Source organism: Esox lucius, chromosome 2 (assembly GCF_011004845.1).
Source record: "Esox lucius isolate fEsoLuc1 chromosome 2, fEsoLuc1.pri, whole genome shotgun sequence".
Lineage (NCBI taxonomy): Eukaryota > Metazoa > Chordata > Actinopteri > Esociformes > Esocidae > Esox > Esox lucius.
This window is the reverse complement of record NC_047570.1, coordinates 24,368,605-24,393,063: the sequence shown is the minus strand read 5'-3', so window position 1 is coordinate 24,393,063 and position 24,459 is coordinate 24,368,605.

The following is a 24,459-nucleotide window of genomic DNA, read 5'->3' as shown; positions in this document are numbered from 1 at the left end:
TACCCCATAATAAAAACAAAACAGGTTTAATTATTTTTTGCAAGTTTATAAGAAACTGAAATATGACAGGGCTTGACGATAATTCAATCAATACTGTTATAGTTTTTAAATAATTATATTATTGGGTTATATCACCCACCCCTAATATGAAATGTACACTATTCACATCCCTTAATGAAAGAGGGGTGTGAGCCTAGGGTCTTTTTGGGTATGACGCTACAAGCTTGGCACACCTGTGTTTGGGGAGTTTCTCCTATTCTTCTCTGCTGATCCTCTTAAGCTCTGTCAGGTTGGATGCAAAACAATGCTGCATAGCCATTTTCAGGTCTCCAGAGATGTTCAATCGGGTTCAAGTCCAGGTTCTGGCTGGGCCACTCAAGGACATTCATTGACTTGTACCAAAGCCTCTCCTGCATCGTCTTGGCTGTGTGCTTAGGGTCATTGTCCTGTTGGATTGTCAACCTTCTCCACAGTCTAAGATTCTGTTCACTCTGGAACAGGTTTTCATCCAGGATCTCTCTGTACTTCTCTGTCTTTATCTTTCCCTCAATCCTGGCTAGTCTCCCAGTCCCTGCTGCTGAGAAACATCCCCATAACCTGTTGCTGCTCCAACCTTGTTTCACTGTAGGGATGCATTGGCCAGATGTGTGGTGCCTGGTTTCCTGTTGTCTGCAACATTGAAGGTCTCGAAGAACAGTGGTATCCATCATTCTAAAATGTTTCCATTTTAGAAAAATGTAACTCCTTTGGGCTTAATGTCAAGCGTCATGTCTGCAGACAACCAGGCACTGGTCATATGGCCAATGCATCCCTATGGTGAAGCAAGGTGTTTTTCAGCAGTAGGGACAGAGTGACTAGTCAGGTTTAAGGGAAAGATGAACAGAGAAAGGTACAGAGAGATCCTGGATGAAAACTTGCTCCAGAACGCTCAGGATCTCAGACTCAGGTGAAGGTTGACCTTCCCACAAGACATCCACCCTAAGCACATAGCCAAGACAACACAAGTGGCTATGGGACCGGTCAGCCATAACCCCATCAAACATCTATAGAGAGAACTGAAAATGGCTGTGCAGTGACATTCCCCATGCAACCTGACAGGGGTTATGAGTATCTACAGAGAAGAGTGAGTGAAACCCCAAAAATACAGATATGCCAGGCTTGTAGGGTCACACACAAGAAAACTTGAGGCAGTAATTGCTATGAAAGTAATTTTTTTTAACACATTTTTTAGAATAGGGGTCTGAATACTTTTAAAATACTTTTCTACAATAACCTTTAATTGCTTAGCATTTGTTTGCATTCATTTTAAAATGTAATGTTATGAGTAGTCTTTTTAACGTGTGCTATAAATGTAGATATTTGTTTTAAAATTAGTAATTAAACTTTTTACCAAAAAATTAGCTCATGCACTTGCACATTACAGACCAAATGGTGGCACATCCATGTTCAAGGTGTGGCCTACGTTTTAATTTAATTGTTTTTATGTCCACCTTGTTTTTGTTGATCCATTTTAATTGTTAAGTTGTCTTTTGTTTTTGCAAATGGGTATCATAATTATTCACCTATTTGTTTGCTGAAATTGTACTTGTAAAATGTGGCAATATTCTTAATATTTATATAATATTCATGCTTAAAAACCAACAAATGAGTTACAAACTTGTGACTGAAAGAGTTGGCCATAATTCCTGTGATTTGAGACCAATAAACAACTACAGGATGCATTGGTTGTAGTCTTTATACACTGCTTTGCAAAAGTATCCATATCCCTCAAGTTTGAAGTGATACCATCCCTAATAGGCTGTAAGCAGATAAAATATTAGCGGCATTAGATGTGCAGAGCAGTTCTGTTTTGCAGAAGGAAATATTCACTACAGGTGGATCAGTTTCTGAACACTGCACGCACGCTGCGCACTGCGCGCGCACTGCACACTGAGTGCACACTGCACGCACGTTACGCACTGCACACACGCTGCGCACTGCACGTACACTGCACTGTAATTTTCATTCATTAACTTATTGCGGTCAAATCGTTTGAGATTTCAAAATTCCAAATGCAAATCCGTTCAGCGGTTTCCGAGGAGATGTTTTTCACAAAAGTTAGAATGGAGGCCATATTGTTTGAGATATCAACTTTTCTTAGATATCAATCTGTTCAGCGGTTTTGGAGATGTCGTTTAAGTGTGTTTTTATTAACGGCAAAATTGTGAGAAACATCTGTGATGTTTAAAGCGCCCCCAAGAGGTATTTCTGTATGGGACTTTTTCTGTCCATTCCTGACAGACACGTTTACGAGTGTTTCGTTTCATAGCTGTTTGATGTTCCATTTGGGATTAATGGACTTCTAAAATCATAGACCCGCCCAGCTCAATTTCATTCGCTGATTTCGGCCATACTATTTGAGATATCAACTTTCCTTATATAACTTTTAAAGATAATGGTTCAAAGACCCTTCACACCAAACTGCATGCAAATCCGTTCAGCGGTTTGGGAGGAGATGTCGTTAATTAGTTTTTCATCAAATTCAAAATTAAGGAAATTCCAAGGGGCGAATTTGAAAGACCCCAGAGACTTTGGTCAACATGAGAAGTAGCAGGTATGGAACTTGGCTGCATGAGTCTACGACATTCGGTTAACGAGATATGCATGCTCAAACCTTCAACATTTGACTAATTGCTACAGCGCCACCATGGGGTGTATAGGTATAGTAATGGCCAAGGCCCTTCGGGTCTCTCATGGCAACAAGTATGCAAAGTTTCATGCAAATTGTGCCACATATGGCCAAGTTACGGGCTATCTAACAAATAGTTGCCTAATCTTCAAAAACATATCCTGTCTGAGTTTTTCAGTGCAACTCTTCTCGGCTGTGTTGTTCGGTGCATTTGACAAATAAACCTTGAGCCTTGAACTATAGGTAGTTCTGGTTAGAGACAGTTTGCTCTGTTCATTGAGTAGTACACAGCTTTGTACAAGATCTTCAGTTGTTCTTGCATGAAATAGCCTTCATTTCTTAAATCAAGGAAAGACTGACAAGTTTCAGATGTTGCACACACACACACACAATGTGTCCTCATCGAAACCAGCAACAGTTTTGACTGCCTCAACAACTTCATAAAAAATGTGTTGGCAGAACAAGACTATTTTTGTGTACATGGAATTCAGTGATAAGTTTACTATGGGTTTATAAGCCATTACTTTTGATTTGACTAAAATTACTAAAGTGACTAATACATGAGGGCATTTGTTGACTAATGTCTCACTTTTTTCATAATTTTGGCAATTACTAAACTAAATTATTATTCCTATGATGATAATGTGACAAATGTCCATATATTTTAGGGACTAAGACTGGACTAAATAAAAAAAAAGGGGGGTGCTACAATTTACACAGTTTCAGCTATGGATTTGGACTGTAATCTGACATTTGTTTAGTAGATTTTCAGTTAAATTAGAAAATTCAGTTTAATTTTGAGGTATAAGAGAAGATATTTAGTGTGAATAGATCACTGCATTTACTGCATTCGGTTACAGATTTGGATCCAAACACAAATCTGACATCTGTTTTGTAAAAGGTTATCAATGTTACATGGTGTCTTTTAATGCATTCATCTTTTGCTGTCAGCATATTCATGAAATATTACCAAATTATATGGGTTTCAGAAGGTATGATGAACAATCTTTGTGGTCTAAGATAATGGAAACAATGAAATTGAAAAATTCTGCAGTTCATATATCAAGTCTAAACTTGATATGTTGTCTGTTAATATTTTTATTGGGAATTACTCCCTTTCATTGCATTTCATTGCATTTGGATACTTCATATGAGTTTACAAAGTAATTATTAATATTTTGGAATAGAATATTTTTTGTGCGTATTGATCACTATCATAGCATTCTGCTACAGCTTTGAACATCCTATTCTAATAGAACTTCAGAAGCATTTATTAAGATGTAAGTACCAATCTTTGGGATCTAAGTCTGCAATTTAACTATCTACTCTAACCCTTATGTGTCTTCTGTTTAAGAGAAGGTTTTTAGTGTGAATTGATCACTTGCATTGCGTTAAGCTACAGCTTTCAGCATCCTATTGAAATATTAAATGTCAATTTAAAATGTGTAAATTAAAATGTTTAGGGTCTAAGATAAAAGTGGAATAGTAAGGTCTGAAAATAAATATCTACGTTTACCCCAATCTTTTGTATGTGACTTTGTGATCATGTTCATTGCTTTCTGCTACATCTTTCAGCATTCTATTGAAAAATAAAACGTCATGAGTTTATAAAGATGTAAGTAACAATCTTTGGCGTCTAATATACTCTAACCCTAATCTGTCTTCTTTTTAATAGAATAATTTTAGTGCGAAAGATCACTTTCATTGGAGGTGGCTACAGATTTTGACCCAAACACTAATGTGACATCTGCTTTGTAGAAGATTTTCGATGTTAAATGGTCTCTTTCAATGCATTTGGCTATTGTTTTCAGCAAATTCAGATTTTATTCAATATTACCAATTATATGTTTTGAAGAAGCAATCTTTGTGGTCTAAGATAATGGGAACAAAAAACTGAAAAGTCTGTAATTTAAATATCAACTCTAACCCTAATCTGTTGTCTGTTAAAGAAGATTTTAAGTACGAATTGATCATTTCCATTCCATTTGAGTACAGATTTCAGCATCCTATTGAAATGTTAAATATCAATTTAGTTTACAATTTGGTGATTAAAACATAAGTTATTGGATGTTAAGAAAAAAAAAATTGTCGGAGTTTAAATATTAGATAAGATTCAACATTATTGTCATTGAACACTTACCAGTACAGTACTACAAAATGCAGTTAGCATCTAATCAGAAGTTCAAATAGAAGAGGGCAGAACATTTACAAGACATTGAGTAAAACCTTAGGGATTTAATTAAACTAAATGACCACTAATGTTGATGTGCATTCCTTGTACTGGTGATCATGTATGTTTGTGTGAGACAATGTCTAGCTAAACCCATAGTGTCCTCTTTGTTCAGGGTCCAGTCACATCTGTGTGTGAACCAACGTCCAGCTAAACCCATAGTGTCCTCTTTGTTCAGGGTCCTGTCATGTATGTGTGTGTGTGTTTGAAACAACGTCCAAGCTAAACCCATAGTGTCCTCTTTGTTCAGGGTCCTGTCATGTCTCTGTGTGTGTGAGACAACGTCTAGCTAAACCCATAGTGTCCTCTTTGTTCAGGGTCCTGTCACATCTGTGTGTGAACCAACGTCCAGCTAAACCCATAGTGTCCTCTTTGTTCAGGGTCCTGTCATATATGTGTGTGTGTGTGTGTGTGTTTGAAACAACGTCCAAGCTAAACCCATAGTGTCCTCTTTGTTCAGGGTCCTGTCATGTCTGTGTGTTTGTGTGTGTGAACCAACGTCCAGCTAGACCCATAGTGTCCTCTTTGTTCAGGGTCCTGTCATGTCTCTGTGTGTGTGAGACAACGTCTAGCTAAACCCATAGTGTCCTCTTTGTTCAGGGTCCTGTCACATCTGTGTGTGAACCAACGTCCAGCTAAACCCATAGTGTCCTCTTTGTTCAGGGTCCTGTCATATATGTGTGTGTGTGTGTGTGTGTTTGAAACAACGTCCAAGCTAAACCCATAGTGTCCTCTTTGTTCAGGGTCCTGTCATGTCTGTGTGTTTGTGTGTGTGAACCAACGTCCAGCTAGACCCATAGTGTCCTCTTTGTTCAGGGTCCTTTCATGTCTGTGTGTGTGTGTGAACCAACGTCCAGCTAAACCCATAGTGTCCTCTTTGTTCAGGGTCCTGTCACGTCTGTGTGTGTGTGTGAACCAACGTCCAGCTAAACCCATAGTGTCCTCTTTGTTCAGGGTCCTGTCACGTCTGTGTTTGTGTGAGACAACGTCCAGCTAAACCCATAGTGTCCTCTTTGTTCAGGGTCCTGTCACGTCTGTGTTTGTGTGAGACAACGTCCAGCTAAACCCATAGTGTCCTCTTTGTTCAGGGTCCTGTCACGTCTGTGTTTGTGTGAGACAACGTCCAGCTAAACCATAGTGTCCTCTTTGTTCAGGGTCCTGTCACGTCTGTGTTGGTGTGAACCAATGTCTAGCTAAACCCATAGTGTCCTCTTTGTTCAGGGTCCTGTCACATCTGTGTGTGTGTGAACCAATGTCTAGCTAAACCATAGTGTCCTCTTTGTTCAGGGTCATGTCACGTCTGTGTGTGTGTGTGTGAACCAACGTCCAGCTAAACCCATAGTGTCCTCTTTGTTCAGGGTCCTGTCACGTCTGTGTTTGTGTGAGACAACGTCCAGCTAAACCCATAGTGTCCTCTTTGTTCAGGGTCCTGTCACGTCTGTGTTTGTGTGAGACAACGTCCAGCTAAACCCATAGTGTCCTCTTTGTTCAGGGTCCTGTCACATCTGTGTGTGTGTGAACCAATGTCTAGCTAAACCCATAGTGTCCTCTTTGTTCAGGGTCCTGTCACATCTGTGTGTGTGTGAACCAATGTCTAGCTAAACCATAGTGTCCTCTTTGTTCAGGGTCATGTCACGTCTGTGTTGGTGTGAACCAACGTCCAGCTAAACCCATAGTGTCCTCTTTGTTCAGGGTCCTGTCACGTCTGTGTTTGTGTGAGACAACGTCCAGCTAAACCCATAGTGTCCTCTTTGTTCAGGGTCCTGTCACGTCTGTGTGTGTGTGAACCAATGTCTAGCTAAACCTATAGTGTCCTCTTTGTTCAGGGTCCTGTCACGTCTGTGTGTGTGTGAACCAACGTCCATCTAAACCCATAGTGTCCTCTTTGTTCAGGGTCATGTCACGTCTGTGTTGGTGTGAACCAACGTCCAGCTAAACCCATAGTGTCCTCTTTGTTCAGGGTCCTGTCACGTCTGTGTTTGTGTAAACCAACGTCCAGCTAAACCCATAGTGTCCTCTTTGTTCAGGGTCCTGTCACGTCTGTGTGTGTGTGAACCAATGTCTAGCTAAACCCATAGTGTCCTCTTTGTTCAGGGTCCTGTCACGTCTGTGTTTGTGTAAACCAACGTCCAGCTAAACCCATAGTGTCCTCTTTGTTCAGGGTCCTGTCACGTCTGTGTGTGTGTGAACCAATGTCTAGCTAAACCCATAGTGTCCTCTTTGTTCAGGGTCCTGTCACGTCTGTGTTTGTGTGAACCAACGTCCATCTAAACCCATAGTGTCCTCTTTGTTCAGGGTCCTGTCACGTCTGTGTTTGTGTAAACCAACGTCCAGCTAAACCCATAGTGTCCTCTTTGTTCAGGGTCCTGTCACGTCTGTGTGTGTGTGAACCAATGTCTAGCTAAACCCATAGTGTCCTCTTTGTTCAGGGTCCTGTCACGTCTGTGTTTGTGTAAACCAACGTCCAGCTAAACCCATAGTGTCCTCTTTGTTCAGGGTCCTGACATGTCTGTGTTTGTGTGTAAGGCAATGTCCAGCCAAACCAGGAAGGTCCCATTAAACCATATTTCTGCTTGTCCCGCCCCGTCCCCATAAGCCTGTGAAATGTCAGGTTGTCACTTTAACATAAACACATTTTTTTAATGAAAATTTGAAGTGAGATTGTTGTTACGACGATCAAAAACTGTTGTTTGATGTTTATCTTTAGTCTTTAGGACCATCAGAATCAATAGTCCCCTTAAACCACCAAAGCACCTATTTTTGAAAAATGTCCTGCTAAACCATATAAACCAGTATATGTGTGTGTGTGTGTGTGTGTCGGCTTGCATGCTTGTGTGACCGACTAGGTGGAAGACTGTTTGTGGGCAATTCAATGGTGAGATTAATGTGGGCATTCAAAAATCACATGAATTATTTCCTAATTAAACAATGTATACATTATTTAAACAATGTGTATAGGGAACAGTATTAATCCTGCACTAAATAGATCTGTTTCAAATATGCTATTTCATTTAGGTACAACCCCGTTTAAAAGAAAATTGGGATGCTGCGTAAAATGCAATAAAAAGAGAATGCAATGATGTGCAAATAATGTATTCCTGTATTTAACTGAAAATTGTATTGTTTTTGGAAAAATACATGCCCATTTTGAATTTGATGCCAGTAACACATTTCAAAAAGGTTGCGGCAGGGGCACGTTTACCACTGTGTTGCATCAACTCTTCTTTTAACAATACTCTGTAACTGTAACTGAAGAGACCAATTAGTCTAGTTTTGAAAGTGAAAGTTTTACCATTTTCCTTGATATAGGATTTCAGCTGCTCAACAGTTCAGGGTCTTCGTTGTTGTATTTCTGTTGTTTTCTGTTGTTTTCACCAAAGGTTTTCAATGGATGACAGGTCTGGACTGTAGGCAGGCCAGTTTAGCACCTGTACTCTTTTACTACGGAGCCATGTTGTGGTAATACATGCAGAATGTGGTTTGGCCTTGTCTTGATGAAATAAGCAAGGCCTTCCCTGAAAAAAACATTGTCTGGATGGCAGCATATGTTGCTCCAAAACCTGTATATATTGTTCAGCATCAATGGTGTCACCCATGCCATGTGCCCTAATGCACCCCCATACCACCACGGATGCTGGCTTTTGAACTGTGTGCTGATGACAAGCTGCATGGTCCCCCTCCTCTTTATTCCAGAGGGCACAGCGTCTATGATTCCCAAATATCATTACAAATTTTGCTTTGTCAGACCACAGGACAGTTTTCCACTTCACCTCAGTCCATCTTAAATTACCTTGGCCCCGAAAAGGCAGCAGCGTTTCTGGATCTTGTTTATATATGGTTTCTTCTTTGCATTGTAGAGTTTTTACTTGCATTTGTGAATGGAGCGACATACTGTGTTCATAGACATTGGTTTTCGGAAGTCTTTCTGAGCCAATTCATTTATGTCCACTATAGAATCATGTCTGTTTTGAATGCAGTGCTGCCTGAGGGCCCAAAGATCATGGTCATCCAATATTGGTTTTCGGCCTTGTCCCTTGCGTACAGAGATTTCTCTGGATTCTCTGAATCTTTTAATGATATTGTGTACTGTAGATGATGGGATCCCTAAACTCTTACATTGAGAAATGTATTTTTTTAATTGTTGCACTATTTGCCTGCACATTCTTTCACAGATTGGTGAACCCCTCCCCATCTTTACTTCTGAAAGACAGCTCTTTTTATACCCAATCATGTTAGTGACCTATTGCCAATCAGCCTAATAAGTTGTGAGATGTTCCACCAGGCTTTTTTGAGACATGTTGCTGGCATCAAAATCAGGAAACAAAAATATTTCTCAGTTTCAACATTTGATATGTTGTCTTTGTACTATTTTCTATTGAATATGGTTTTTAAATGATTTGCACATCATTGCATTCTATTGTTCTTTACATTTTACACAGCATCCCAACTTTTTGGAAAACAAGGTTGTAAAGATATGTGGGATTTAGGAACTGGAATCTCACATTCTTAAAAAATTCATAATCATAATAATTACAATAAATACACACTGCTTTCATGGAATGGTTTTAAAATGTTTACTCTGTAGCCAACTAAGCCAGATTTTACATGATTTAAAATCATAATGAACGGTTTCTTCAGTTCATTGTGAGTAATGTCTTTTTTTAACTGAAGCTTGCATATATACGGCATTTAGTTTGTGATGTCTTCTTTAGACTTTTACAGAAACAATTGCTAATTTCTTGAAACAGATGTGTTCTAGTCAATTACGATGATCTTGTATAGTGTTTGAAATGAGTCCTCATACATGGCACTTCTATTGTAGTAGTATGTTTAATGATTATATTATGTGTATTATGTGTACGCTGTGAATAGTAACAGTCATGGTCCCAAAATCAAAGCCCTACAAAATATGACCTCATTCAGTGTCCAGAAAGCTGGGTATGAAGTACAGACACGTATTGTTTTTTAGTTTTTTGAGTATTTTGTTACAGTTTTTCTGAACAATTGTCTGTTTTTGTAGAATCTATAAATATTTAATTACCTTAATTTCTCCAACATGCCAATACATACTACAGACATGTGGTATTCTGATGAACAAAGTTATTTTATTTCACGCATCTGCATGTGCTACATTCACCCATTAAACATAGCCGACAGTTGTCGTAGCTGAGGCCAGCTGTTTAACATCGCTAGTCAAGGCATCGCTAAGGCATCGCTAAGGCATCGCTAAGGCATCGCTAAGGCAACGCTAGTCAAGGACGTCACACTCCTTAGCGAGGATCTTCCTCCACTGTTGGACTGCCCAACACAGAACACGCTTCTTAAAGTGTTCTGAACCCTTTTTCCACTTGAAAGCTGGCTGATGAGATGCTCAAATGTGGGCAGTTAAGTATGCCATCCATCCATCCATCTTCTTCCGCTTATCCGGGGCCGGGTCGCGGGGGCAGCAGTCTAAGCAGGGATGCCCAGACTTCCCTCTCCCCAGACACTTCCTCTAGCTCTTCCGGGGGGACACCGAGGCGTTCCCAGGCCAGCCGGGAGACATAGTCCCTCCAGCGTGTCCTAGGTCTTCCCCGGGGTCTCCTCCCGGTGGGACGGGACCGGAACACCTTCCCAGGAAGGCGTTCCGGAGGTATCCGAAAAAGATGCCCAAGCCACCTCAGCTGACCCCTCTCGATGTGGAGGAGCAGTGGCTCTACTCTGAGCTCCTCCCGGGTGACCGAGCTTCTCACCCTATCTCTAAGGGATCGCCCAGCCACCCTGCGGAGAAAACTCATTTCGGCCGCCTGTATCCGGGATCTTGTCCTTTCGGTCATGACCCAAAGCTCATGACCATAGGTGAGAGTAGGAACGTAGATTGACTGGTAAATCGAGAGCTTTCGCCTTGCGGCTCAGCTCTTTCTTCACCACGACAGACCGATACATCGACTGCATTACTGCAGAAGCTGCACCGATCCGTCTGTCAATCTCCCGTTCCATCCTTCCCTCACTCGTGAACAAGACCCCTAGATACTTAAACTCCTCCACTTGAGGCAGGCACTCTCCACCAACCTGAAGTGGGCAAGCCACCCTTTTCCGACTGAGGACCATGGCCTCGGATTTGGAGGTACTGATTTTCATCCCCACCGCTTCACACTCGGCTGCAAACCGTCCCAGTGCATGCTGAAGGTCCTGGTTAGAAGGGGCCAACACGACAACATCATCTGCAAAGAGCAGAGACGAAATCGTGTGGTCCCCAAACCTGACACCCTCCGGCCCCTGGCTGCGCCTAGAAATTCTGTCCATAAAAATTACAAACAGAACCGGTGACAAAGGGCAGCCCTGCCGGAGTCCAACATGCACTGGGAACAAGTCTGACTTTCTGCCGGCAATGCGGACCAAGCTCCTGCTTCGGTTGTATAGGGACCTGACAGCCCTTAGCAAAGGACCCAGGACCCCATATTCCCCAAGCACCCTCCACAAGATGCCGCGAGGGACACAGTCGAATGCCTTCTCCAAATCCACAAAACACATGTGGATTGGTTGGGCAAACTCCCATGAACCCTCCAACACCCCGTAGAGGGTATAGAGCTGGTCCAGTGTTCCACGGCCCGGACGAAAACCACACTGTTCCTCCTGAATCCGAGGTTCTACTATCGGCCGTATTCTCCTCTCCAGAACCCTGGCATAGACTTTCCCGGGCAGGCTGAGAAGTGTGATCCCCCTATAGTTGGAACACACCCTCCGGTCCCCCTTCTTAAAAAGAGGGACCACCACCCCGGTCTGCCATCCCAGAGGCACTGTCCCCGACCGCCACGTGATGTTGCACAGGCGTGTCAACCAAGACAGCCCCACAACATCCAGAGACTTGAGGTACTCAGGGCGGATCTCATCCACCCCCGGTGCCTTGCCACCGAGGAGTTTCTTGACCACCTCTGTGACTTCAGCCCGGGTGATGGACGAGTCCACCTCTGAGCCCTCATCCTCTGCTTCCTCAATGGAAGACATGTCAGCGGGATTGAGGAGATCCTCGAAGTACTCCTTCCACCGCCCGACGACATCCTCAGTTGAGGTAAACAGCTGCCCACCTCTACTGTAAACAGCGTTGGTAGGGCACTGTTTCCCTCTCCTGAGGCGCCGGATGGTTTGCCAGAATCTCTTCGAGGCCAGTTAAGTATGTTTCACACCAATACATGCTAAATGTGTTTATTAGCTTTCATTTTCAACCACATGAATCGTACAAAAACTGCAATGCAATAAGCAACATATTGATTTTTTTTTTTTAACTGGTCAAACTTGCATAAATGAAAGAGGAAGGTTTACCAGTGTTTACCAATCATGATTCAAGAATGCTTATTATGTTCCACTGTTCCCCCTGGGTTTGCCTTGTAAGCAGCTCATTCATCACTCTGTACAGCAGCAAACTCCTCTAGTGACACAGGCCAATGTGAATCAAAATAACCAGTGGGGAATCTAGAGACGCAGCTGATAGTCGGATTCGGGATGCAACTAAGGCCATTTTAAAAATATCCATCAATACCTTGTCAACAAATGTCCCGTCAAGAAAAAACTATTTTTTGGAGAGTGTAAAACTTATATTTTTGCTGTAATTTCCCTCAAATGGCTAACTAGCTAGCTAATGAGCTCAAGGACTGGCTGATGTCTGTCAGATAACTAGCTAGAATTCCTGGAACATAAGCACACCAAATGTTTTATTATTTATTTTAAATTGCGAACTTAATAATTTTTAAAAGAGCCGTGAGAGAGATCCGATATAGACGTTAGTAGGCTCATTCAGGGTTCTTTACCTCATTCAGGGTTCTTTACCTCATTCAGGGTTCTTTACCTCATTCAGGGTTCCCCTGAGAAAATAACTTTTATACAGAAAATGTAATAAACCTTTTTGAAAACCATAGATGTTTCATACCCTTCTTTTTTTACACCCTGGTAAGTTACTACAGAGTCTAAAAACGCCTACCAAATGATGGAAATTATCAGCAAAGAAACTGAAAAAGATAAAAACTATTATCATAGCCTTGTTTTTGTCCAAAAATGGTTTGATGGGGTTTTTATTTCTTGATTCATCTAATGGTATGCTGTCAGATGTTGGTATCCTGCTGGGTGAATGTTTAAGGAGAGGAGGTCACATACAACACATTCAATCTACTTTAATAGTCAGTGGGGTCCAGCTGGGTGAAAGACAAGGAGAGGGGAGAGGAGGGGAGTAAACTGCAGATATCAGGGTCAATGGGGGAGAGGCTTCTGTTGCTGGTCTGTGCTCCGCTTATGTCTGTTGTTTGTTTACAGAAAGGTGTCATTTGGCCGTGTGTCTGTTGCTAAGGGCTTGGGGCCAGAATGGGCCTCCTTCATTCCTAATGACTAAGGAGTGTGACTCACAAGAGGGCAAGCTGCGGAGCAGGATTTAGACTGGGAAAAGACTGCACCTGGCGCTCCTTCGCTCCCTCAACTCAGAGAAGGAAGAACCTCTGTATTTTTATGTATCGCTCAATGCTGAATAAAACATGAATGAAGAGACTGAGTGACCCTCCCTTATTGTCATTTTTAAGCCCTTTTAAAAGGGTGATGGAAAATTCCTAACCTGGAAGGTCATTTAGCTCAGGCCATCAGACCACTTTGTTTGCACACGGCAAGAGTGAAAAACAGCCCATGTTTACATAATTTTATAGCTTCTTTCTCTCTCATTTTTTTTTATGTTGGGTAGGAGTGGAAAGGAAAAACAACACTTGGATGTGTCTGTGTGCGCATCTCCATGCGTCAGTGATTTATTTTGTGTTTGAACAAGTACCTTAGACCTGGTTTCTCATGCGTTTTTAATCTCCTTAAAAAATATCAGTGTTATTACTCTGAGGGGAACGTTGTCTGAATCTAAGATTAAACCCTCTCGTTATGTTAGGTTCACTTGTGACCCGTTTCAGAGTTTGAAATCATGTTACTTATATAATTGTATTTGTTCAGCAATAAAACCTCAAGGCATCCTTCACATTGGGTATGTGAATGGTTGAGAATGTTGCTGAGTACATAGTGGAGAGTGTCTGACTACACTTCAGCACAAAACAAATGCTAACACATACATGCACGTGCGTGCGCACACACCGTACCATGCATATTTTTATTACATGTTTATGGTTATGCTTGTTAGGCATGTATTGTCACGGCACCATCCCAGAAACCCAAGTCAAGCAAACCTCAGTTTGTCTCTTCGTGCTGAGACAACTGATCTCGTGCCCCCTGATTATATGGATACCTGTAAGTTTATAAACCTGCATAGTTTTATTCAGCCCAGGTAGCAAGAAAAAGAGGTGCCGGGACAACCTCTCCAAGTAAGACTAAAAGACAGGCACACATGCCACAAATCTAAGAAGTACATTTGCAAATTACACACATACACACTTTACACATGTTGTCATTCATGTGTGCAGAGTAAATAAGTGCCAAGGTGACACCATCTGTTTCTCTATCATCTCATCCCCTCCTCTCCCACTCACACACACGCACACACAGACTTGTACTGTCAATTAATAAAACATTTAATTAAATTTTTATTAGCTAATAATTTTTTTAATAATTGGATAACTTTGTCAAACAAATCTAATTTGTTTTGGAGAAATAAAATGTGACTCCTTGCTTTTCATTTCCAAAATGATTGGTTACTTTTAGACACAATACAGTGGGGAGAACAAGTATTTGATACACTGCCGATTTTGCAGGTTTCCCCTCTTACAATGCATGTAGAAGTCTGTAATTTTTATCATAGGTACGCTTCAACTGTACATACTGTACATTACTACCCAAATAACTGGCCTTAGTTCAACTTTCAGGTGCCTAAGACTTTTGCACAGTACTGTACATGCAAACATTTTACTGTGATCGTAACATAAGTAGAACACCCTTTTTGTTAGTAGTATAATTAGATTTCAAACAGGTGATTTTTTGGGGGGGGGATTTAACTTACCTGTCGATGAGTTGCAGGTGCCTGCTATATGAACATAACTCATTCTACTAGTTTGAATAGAGAAGAAGACTCATTCTCCTGTTTTGTGTCACTGTGTGTACCACAATGAACATAGAAAAGAAGAAAACCAGAGAATTGTCTGAGGAAGTCAGACACAAGATTGGAGACAAGAATTGAACATTTCGAGACTACAAGTTAATCGCCAAGGGCCATAATGTTCCTGTTTCCATTGTACATAATGTTATCAAGAGGTTTAAAGCCCATGCCACCATAGCAGACCTCCGTGGACATCTTAATGGAAGATTGCAGGCTAGGATTGTTAGAATTTTGGAGAAAGCTTGATCAACTGTGACAAAGATTCAAACTGACCTTCAGACACAAGTTACGACAGTTTCAACTTGCACCATCCATCACCAACTAAGTGAAAGGGGTTGTATAGTAGGATACCCACACCAGAGACTGAGACATAAGAAAACCTGACTCCCAAAACACACCTAAACATTCCAAAATCCTTCTGGGACAATCTTCTGTGGACTGATCAAACTAATGATATTTTTGGGTTGCTTGGCTGCCTCTGACACTGGGTGTCAGAAGAATAACTAGGCACTTTGTAGCACAAAATGTCAAAACCAGTGTCAGAATGCTGGGTCTCTGTCAAAGGTCATGACAATGTCCGCACAACTCAAAAAGCACACAACACAATGTGCTGGACTGTAATGCTGATGTGGCTAGCAATGTCAGCATATTCAAAAACTGTTGAGAAATCTGATTAGAGCAGGATGCACTTTTTAAATCTAGGAGAACTGGAGAAGTTTGCAGGAAGACTGGGCAAAACTGCCAGCCCAGAGGTGCAGAAAGCTCATTCATCCATGGCTATTGGAAGTGCTTGATTGCAGTTATTAAGCCAAAGCTGTGCTACCAAATCTGAGTGTCAATTATTTGGTCAATGCCGTTTCTGTTTATTTTCTGATTTAAAGGCTTATATTTGGTTCTGGATCAAAAACAACATTTCTGTAATATTAACAGCACAAAAAAAAGTGGAGACCATATTCTTTCCACAAAGTTCAATGGTGCCAATAGTTTGTACAGTAGCATGACTGTACATGTGGTATGCCCAATATATTTCACATTTCAGATAAAATATGTTACATAGGTTACATAACAACTTAATCAAAGGTATAATGTTGGTTTAGTTGCTTTTCTCCGTGCCTTATGCAATTGTCTTTTTTAATAAGAAACAAGACTACTTTTCCAATCTAAGTCATGGATGTTGTTTATTTATTTCATAAAGCAAGAATTGTTTTGTAAAAGCGGGTAATCATACTTCTCATAGCCCCACCTCTCAAGCCAAGGTGTGGGCGAGACAACCTCGCAATTACTTCTCCACATTTCTGTTGAGATGCTTATAATTCCCACAACCTAATACAGGAGCATTGATTCAAATTACAGGCTTTGGAGCCCACTGTGGGAACATATTTATTGTGGCACCTTTTCTTTCTCTGCCGGTGACAGTCGACTACAAAACTAATTAGTGCTTTCAGCCCGACACCCATTAGCTGAAACCCGATCTTTCAAGCTCTGCGAAGAAAAAAATAAATTATGACATTCCTGTATGTGTTTATCCCCCTCCAATGGAAATATGATTTCCCACTACAAATTGTCTTACCTGTTTTATGTTCTGCAACACATAATTAAACCTGTGGCGTGCTTTAGGAGAGGAAGTAATTTTGTTCAAAGACTTTTGGCAACAGCAGTGTGCCATGTCTTCATGTTGTCTAAGTAGAGGCTACTGGTGAACCTGCTCATGTGAGTGGTTGTAATGGATTAGTAACAACGGCAGCAGCAACATGTGAATAACCTGTGTTTGTCGCTCAGCCAGAAACACACTCGCAAACACACACAGGAAATGAAATTAATCATAAAGTGAGTGTGGGTTCTGGTGGCCGTCAGCAGATCAGTTAGATGGCTGTTGCTTACTTGACCTTGAGAAACTTGTCCACACATTATGGCTGGCCTTTAAAAACAGTCTAGTGTTGTTCTCCAAGGTGGGTCTGCAGCTGTTCCACACCACACTAAATCATCACTGCTGGTGGTTGAAACGCAAGTAGAACAACACCCTACTATTAAAAAAATAAGTGCAGCAGTTTAAAAAGAAATAATTTCTACATTTACATTGTGCACATTGCTTTTATAATGTTGTCTCATTTCTTAGCACATATGCTTACTTCTAATAATAGGCTTCACCATGACGTAACAATGGTTTCGAAAATATCTATATCAACTTCAATTGATTGATAATAAAAAAATTAGAGATTGAACATTAGCTATCCACTCTCCTGTTTATTGCTGCAGTCGGTGAGCTACGCTAATCCTCTATATACTTCTAATCCAAGATTTAGTTGTTAGTCCTTCCTCCAGGTAAATGGTGTGTCTGTGGGGACGACAAGAGTGCATGCCATAAGTAACATCTCTGTCAGCAAGGCAAAGACTTCCAGTGTCTGACTGCCTTCTTCAGAGGTCAGGGGGCATGTCTGGTGCTAATCTGATAATCCAATTTTGCTGCTGTATTCACATGATCTGCGGTGCTGAAGGATGGACACATTCAGCTACTGTAGGCCTAGAAACAAGCAAACAAACAGGAATACCCATGAACCCACACACCCTCATGCGCACACACCCCTCATGCATACTACTTCTGTCAGTCTCTGGGCCACACGATGTCTTGCGCCAGCGTTTGACTCGATGACAACACTTTGATTCCTCTGAGGCTTCCAGCAGCTTAGTGAAGGTGACTTAGATGGAGAGGTCCGCTGCATAATTGGTAGAATTTATAAACCAATTAAAAGTACATTCTAAAGAGCGTTATTCTGCTGCTATTATTAACCCCCTCTGATCGGATAAGCAGGGGCCCCGGTTGATGTGACCACTTACTGTCATACACGTACTGCTGTAAGCACAGTGTGCCTGTTGACTCAACTATCTGTAGAATACTTTAAGCATCTGTGACCCCGTTCCTCTAATGACCAACTGCAGGACAGTGAGACTCTGTGTTGTGGTCAGAGAATTCCAAATTGCCATACTCTCAGACACAACAACACAGCATTGCTATTCTGTGCATGGTCTAATCTAGACACGTAAAAGTTGGATGTTCCACATTCTCCATGTGCGTAAAAGCAGTAACTCCATGAACAGTCTCTATCACCAGTGTAGTAGCAGCTTAGAGGCTGGATCCCGTCTCCTCAGCAGGCAGAGCAGAACAGAGCAGAACCATAAGGCAATGTGTTTCTGCGTGCATGCGTGTGCATGTGTGTGTGCAGCAATGTCACTGAGCAAAATGCTGACACAAATAGGCCACCAGGCTGACAGCAAGTGTTTGTGTTAGTGTGTACGTGTGCGTGTTATGCACAAGTGTGTATAAACTGCACAAATAGCAGGATATTAGGCCTGAGATGATTAGAGGAATAGGTGACATTAATCTGTTGTGATACAAGGACCATGGTTGAAGCTAAAAAAGGAAGAAAGCATTGTTTTGTATAATTGGATACAATAATGCAGCACCCAGAGGGGATGGGGTGAGGGAAAGGGCGAGAGGAAGGGGAGGAACAAAACAGTTCCCCCCTTTTGAAGTGTCCTGTCCGTTATGACCACTGCCAAACTGGATGCTGGCCTGCTGATGTATTGTAGCTGACAGAGTTCCTGTAAGTCTCCACGTCTCTACTGTCAACAAGTGCCAATATTCCGATTTTTACCGGTCAATATTCCGATTTTTACCGGTCAATATTCCGATTTTTACCGGTCAATATTCCGATTTTTACCAGTCAATATTCAGATTTTTACCGGTCATTCTTTCTTCAATGGAAATCAATTATTGATTAGAACATTTTTCCAAAACTGTTGAAGAAGTTCCCACTTTTTGGTTGCTTTGCTTTCACCATTCTGCCCAGCTCATTCCAAACCAGCTTGATGGGGTTTAAGTCTGGAGACTGTGCTGGCCATTCCATTATTTGAAGCCTAGTGTCTTGTTCTTTTCTTCTAAGGTAGTTCTGACACAGCATGGGGGTAAGTTTTGGGCTATTAGTTTGCTGTATGATGTTCTCCTGACCATCTACAAGTACACCAGTGGGTATTGCTTGGCAAAATGCTGTTGTAGCTGCTTTGGTTCAGAGTGCTCCGACTCTGGATCCAGCAAAGCAGCCCCAGACCATCACACTTCCTTCTCTATGTTGGACAGTTGGTGTCACACACTGAGGAACTATCCTTTCACTTACTCAATGATGTACAAAAACCCTATGTGATGAACCAAAGATTACAAATTCTGATGAATTGATCCATAAACTATCCTTCTTCAGTAGTCCATTGGCAGTGCTTCATAGCTCAGCCAAGCCTCTTTTTCTTATTTCTTAGCAATGGCTTTATTTCTGCCACTCAACCTGTCAAACCTGCAGCTTGAAGTCTTCTCTTCACAATTGAAACTGAGACTTGCTTACTTCAACCAGTGTTAAGATGTGCTTGAAGCTGTTGTCCTGTGAGCTGCCGACAGCTGGAGGTTGTTAACCCATTACTTCGTCCCTGACAATGGTCTTAATTTATAACTTTTTTTCAGTTTTTGGTAAAAACTTTGTCATTCTCTGGCAGTATATCACATACCATTTCAGATTATTCACTAGATTTAGTGATCTGCTTAAACTTCCAAAAAACCTTAAAAATTGGTGTTTCTTAAATAAATAGTGTATATTCATTATTCAATACTTTCTTTTTCAAATATTCCAAAATGTTGTCCATAACATTTTGTCTGTTTGGCAGAAAATATTGGTAAGAGGAATTGCACTGCAGATATCAGTACTTTGTTCAACAGTTTTTTTGCTTGTAGGATTGGATTGGTTTTGTCTCTTTCAAAACAATTTGAAAGAGACAAAACAATGCTAATAAATTTGATGAATTTGTATTAAGAATGGGGAGCACTGATGTATGTACTGTATGTTGACATCTGGGAATGGAGACATATCTGCATGGAGTTTCAGATAGGCATGGCTAACTATTTGGTGACTTTTCCATTTGTCCCATTGCTCATTAGTTTAGAGCTGGAATACTCATCCACTGTTCAGGAAGAAGACTTTATTTACTATTGGAAATAATCACCCTGATCTATAAACTTCAGCTGCTTGTCTTCTGTCTGTTGTGCTGGCTGGCAAGCAGTGACTCTAGTGACTGGAGAGTACCTATTTATGATGGCGGACAATGCTGCTGTAGCACCAAAGACAAACAGACCGGAGGTGCAGTGCACTGAGGCAATATTTGGCTTGGCCAGATGGCCAGAGAGAGAGGGCACACAGGGCTGGGCAGGCTTCTTGGCCCCCTCCACACATGTTGCGTGTGATTTGCCAGCCAACGAGGGTCTGTCTGTCTCTTTGCGTTTGTGTGTGTTTCCTGTTCTCTGAAGTAGTCAAACAGCGTGATGTGATACAACGAGCCCTCACTCCCACACTGACTTGTCAGTGGACAGACTGGCTGAGCATTGAACACAGCCCAAGAAAAAGTAGAGACACATTTTTACCATACAGAGACAGAGTCAAGATTACAGTATACATTCTTACGATGTTTTGTTTTCACATTCTGCCTTTCTGTCAACAAGACTAAGAAGAATAAAAAGGAGTATTCCTTTCAATATGTTGTGCTCGGATTGGCTTCCCTCTTTGAAACAGGAGGAGCCAGATTTAGAACCAGACAAACTCCTCCTCAAGGAAAGTAAAAGTCCTCTACTATCTCCCTTTGTGGATTGTTAAAATAGGACTTGTGGTGTGGTCCTGTTGCATCTCCAGCCACTGTGTCCACATTCAGAAGCTTGCTTTCGCAGCTGTTTAATATAAATTCTCTGTGAATATCTTTGTCCAGATGGTTTATTTTTACAAACAATACATAGCCCTGCATTCCTGTAGTGCCCCCCCCCCCCCGTCTCTGCTTAGCCAGCAAAGCTCACATTGGAGAGCGAGAGATGGCAGAGTGGCGGTTGAGGGCTACACAGATGGCACAGTGACACCACTCCCACTCAAACAAAGTACAATAAACAAGATAGATGTTCATGTACAGGTATGGATACATAGGTAAACCAATCCAGTAGAAGACAAACACATAACACACACACGCACTGGTTTCATGGAGGACTCGACAGATGTGCAGGATAAAAAAAAGTGCATGTATATATATTTTGGATTCCAGTGTGTTTATTTGAACAGGATACATATCCATTTGTCATAGATCATCAGGGTACCAGATGAGTTCCAGATGACAGCACAGCAATGTTGTGTTAGGTAATGTCACTGGTATTGATAGGTGGGGAGTGCTGTCTTTTCTGTCAGCCAGACTGTCTCGTGCCATGCCCTCTCGCCTGTATCCCTTCCTTCTCTCCTTCTTGTTTTATTGAAGCACCTCGAAATGCATTTGTTCTTAAAAACTAAAAGAAAGTGCTGCACAAATCAGGTCTCATGGATTGATTCTGTGCCCCTGATGCCCTCCTGTCTTTATCCTGCCAGTCCCTCTGCCTAAACCCCATTCTGTACACATCCCCCCCACACACACCCCTTGACCCTTCAGCAGCCACATGACCTCCATCCTGCCCCCCCAGGCCCTACTGTCACAGCCAGCCATCCACTGCACATCTACTCCCATCCGGTCCACAGCTCCAACCCTCCTGACAAAGGGAGCTCAAGGGAGAAGAAAGAGCCACTGGTACTTGGACGGGATTACATGCTAGTAGGATTCTTCAGGCCCCTCCACAGGCCGCCCCTTAACCCTCCCTTCCCCTGTTCAGAAAGTGAACTGGCAAAGGTTGAGTGAATAAAGAACCGATGGAGTGTTACAGTTGGATGGAGTGGACTGACAGTGGGGCCAATCTCTATAGACTAAAGGGTCTATATAGTATACAGAGGATTCGGTCTCTACAGTAGAAATATTTTCATTATATTTTTATATTGAAAATATATTTTTATACTGTTATTGCATTAAGCGAGGAATGCCTGTATATTGACTTTTTATTGAGGAGGAAGTGCATCGTAGTCCTAACATCTAACAGATATAAGCTTGAAACATTCAAGTTGTGTGCCTGGTGTTAAGCGTATTTTAGGAACTTGCCTTGACTTGTCCAGAACTCCCACCAAGCCTGTGAGAGGCAAGGTCATCACCCCACTGATGTTTTCCCATGTCCTCTACATCTTAAACACCCACAGCAAAGGGCCACACAACCCTCAGGACTCTATTCCTCCTCTCTCTGTTTGCCCCCCGTTCTCTCCAACTCCTTGTCTCTCTCTGCCCTCTTCCTCTCTCCCTCTCTTTTTCTTTTCCCACTCTCTCTTTCACTCCCTCTCTCTTTCTCCATGTCTGTCCTCACTCACTCACTTCATATAATCTAAGGTGTTCTTGTCCAAACCACCACCATGAGATCAATCTGAAGCGGCACATGTTGCTGTTGGGGTAAGTGATAGCGGTTGCGTACCCCCCCCCCCTTCACAATCCTCCACCTGATCCCCCTGTTACTGGCGTAAGGGGTCAGGTGACAGGTGGACAAAGCCTGTTCGCTTCAGAGTAAATTATGCGTGTGGTCTCAGGGCAGTGAATACGAGGCAGGGTGCCATTAAAGCAGGCCCGGCCTGCATAGCCGCAATTCCTGCAGGGTTCCTGTCACTGTCTGTGGTGGTGAGGTCACCTGGCTGGGGCTGCTGTGGCTCACCCTGTACAGAGAGACAGGATGTTTACATCTAGTCAACCTGCCTGGGGAAACCAGAGACATTCACCCATGTATGACTTCACACAGTGGCTGTGGAGAAAGATCTCCACACTGAAACCATATTTTAACCACATTAAACCGTGTTTCCTTGCAACCACCTGCTAGTGCAGAAAATGAACTGTAGATTGTATACGCCTACTTTTTGCATAAAGCCTTTTTTAGAGCCTCTGACTCCAGAGCAGTGCAACTAAATCGCTGGCACCATTCACACTGGATCTCCTCCCTCTACTACAGCTAGGGAGCCAGCACCCACTCCCCCAAACAGGCCTAACCCAGCAAGGGCACTCCTCAGCCGGGCCCTGGGGCATGCTTTACATCTGTCCTGAAGCTGGAGCTTGAGCCAAGGCCTGGAAATCCTCCTCACATCGCAGCCAGGACAACAGCTCGCCAGCCCCATCAGCCAGGCCCCATTGTGGTGCTCCACTGCCCAGTAATTGATGCCTTGCTCTGGGGATATATTTAATCACCATAACAAGGAGTTGGAAGGAAGAAACGACCTAGTAAAGGCTCGCTCTCGGAGAAGTGAATGCGTTGAATCACAGCTTATGGGTTGGGGTGGAGGATGGAGTTGTGTATGTGCAGAACACCTACCTCCTATTTTTACCCCTCCTCCCTCCCTCCCTCCCTCCCTCCCTTCCCCAATCCCCTAATACTACTCCCCCTGCATAGCCACTCCCGTTCCCTTCTTCCTTCTCACCCCCATCCCTCCCCCTCACACATCCGACTGCAGGCCAACAAATTTCATTACAACAGCCTTAAACTGCCCAGTTTTAGAGGCTTCTAATTATTTCTCTCTTAGATGTGGTTGTGTCGAGAAAGACCGTAAATCAACAGAAGTGGGAGACGCCAGGCCTGGAGCTGTGAGAAAACTGGAAACAAATGATCTGCCCCCCTCTTCTCCAGCCTCCCTTCCTTTTCTCTCTCCCTTCATCCCATCCTCTATGCCATTGCTCCCTCCATTCATCCATTCTTCCGCCCGCCCCCTCACCTTCCAGCGACATGTAGGAACATATAGTGATGGGGGGAATAGTGAGTAACTGGACACCTCAGACTACATGAGACCAGAAGCCAAAGACACCTGAGTGCTGTGACAAGCACTGGAACGGTGATTGTATAACTGTATAACCAACGGTTATGGATGAAGGCAAATAAAATGACCGTGCTGATACATTAACTGTATTGTATTTTAAGGTGAATACATCCCATATACCCACTAACAACAATACAAATCATGTGTTTTTCTACCGAAATCTGTCAAACTGTCTGTTCCATCTTATACATTTGCTCCCTTTAATGTTCCTGTAACGTGTTGTGTACTAACAATGCACAGTGCCCCGGCTATAGGCTTGGTCCAGTTTGCCAACATGCAAAAACAACATTAATCATTGCTGAAAGTCATTTGTAATTTTTGGTGAGTGTGGACATTTAACTGAAGCTTAATTCAGCACAAAACTGATCAAAAGAAATCCATGTCAGGCTAGTAAAAGTAATATGGGCAACAGCTGCACACTGCGACGACATAGCCACTGCAGGGCGGCTAGATGTGTTTACAGCCATTGCTTGGCAACGGAAAGAACCATGCTACCGAGTGTAGGAAACAAAGAGGAGGGGAGAAGACAGCATGCACTAATTTTTCTTTTGAAATGGTTATGACGGTTACAAATAACCATAACCCCAAATTCACAAAACATTTTCAAAGATAAATCATGTCAGGACTTTTTCCACTTTTAATGTGACCTATAATGTGAACAATTCAATTGAACTGAAATCCTTGAGGGGGAAAAATAAAAAATAAAAACCTTACAATAACCTGGTTGTGCACACCCTCT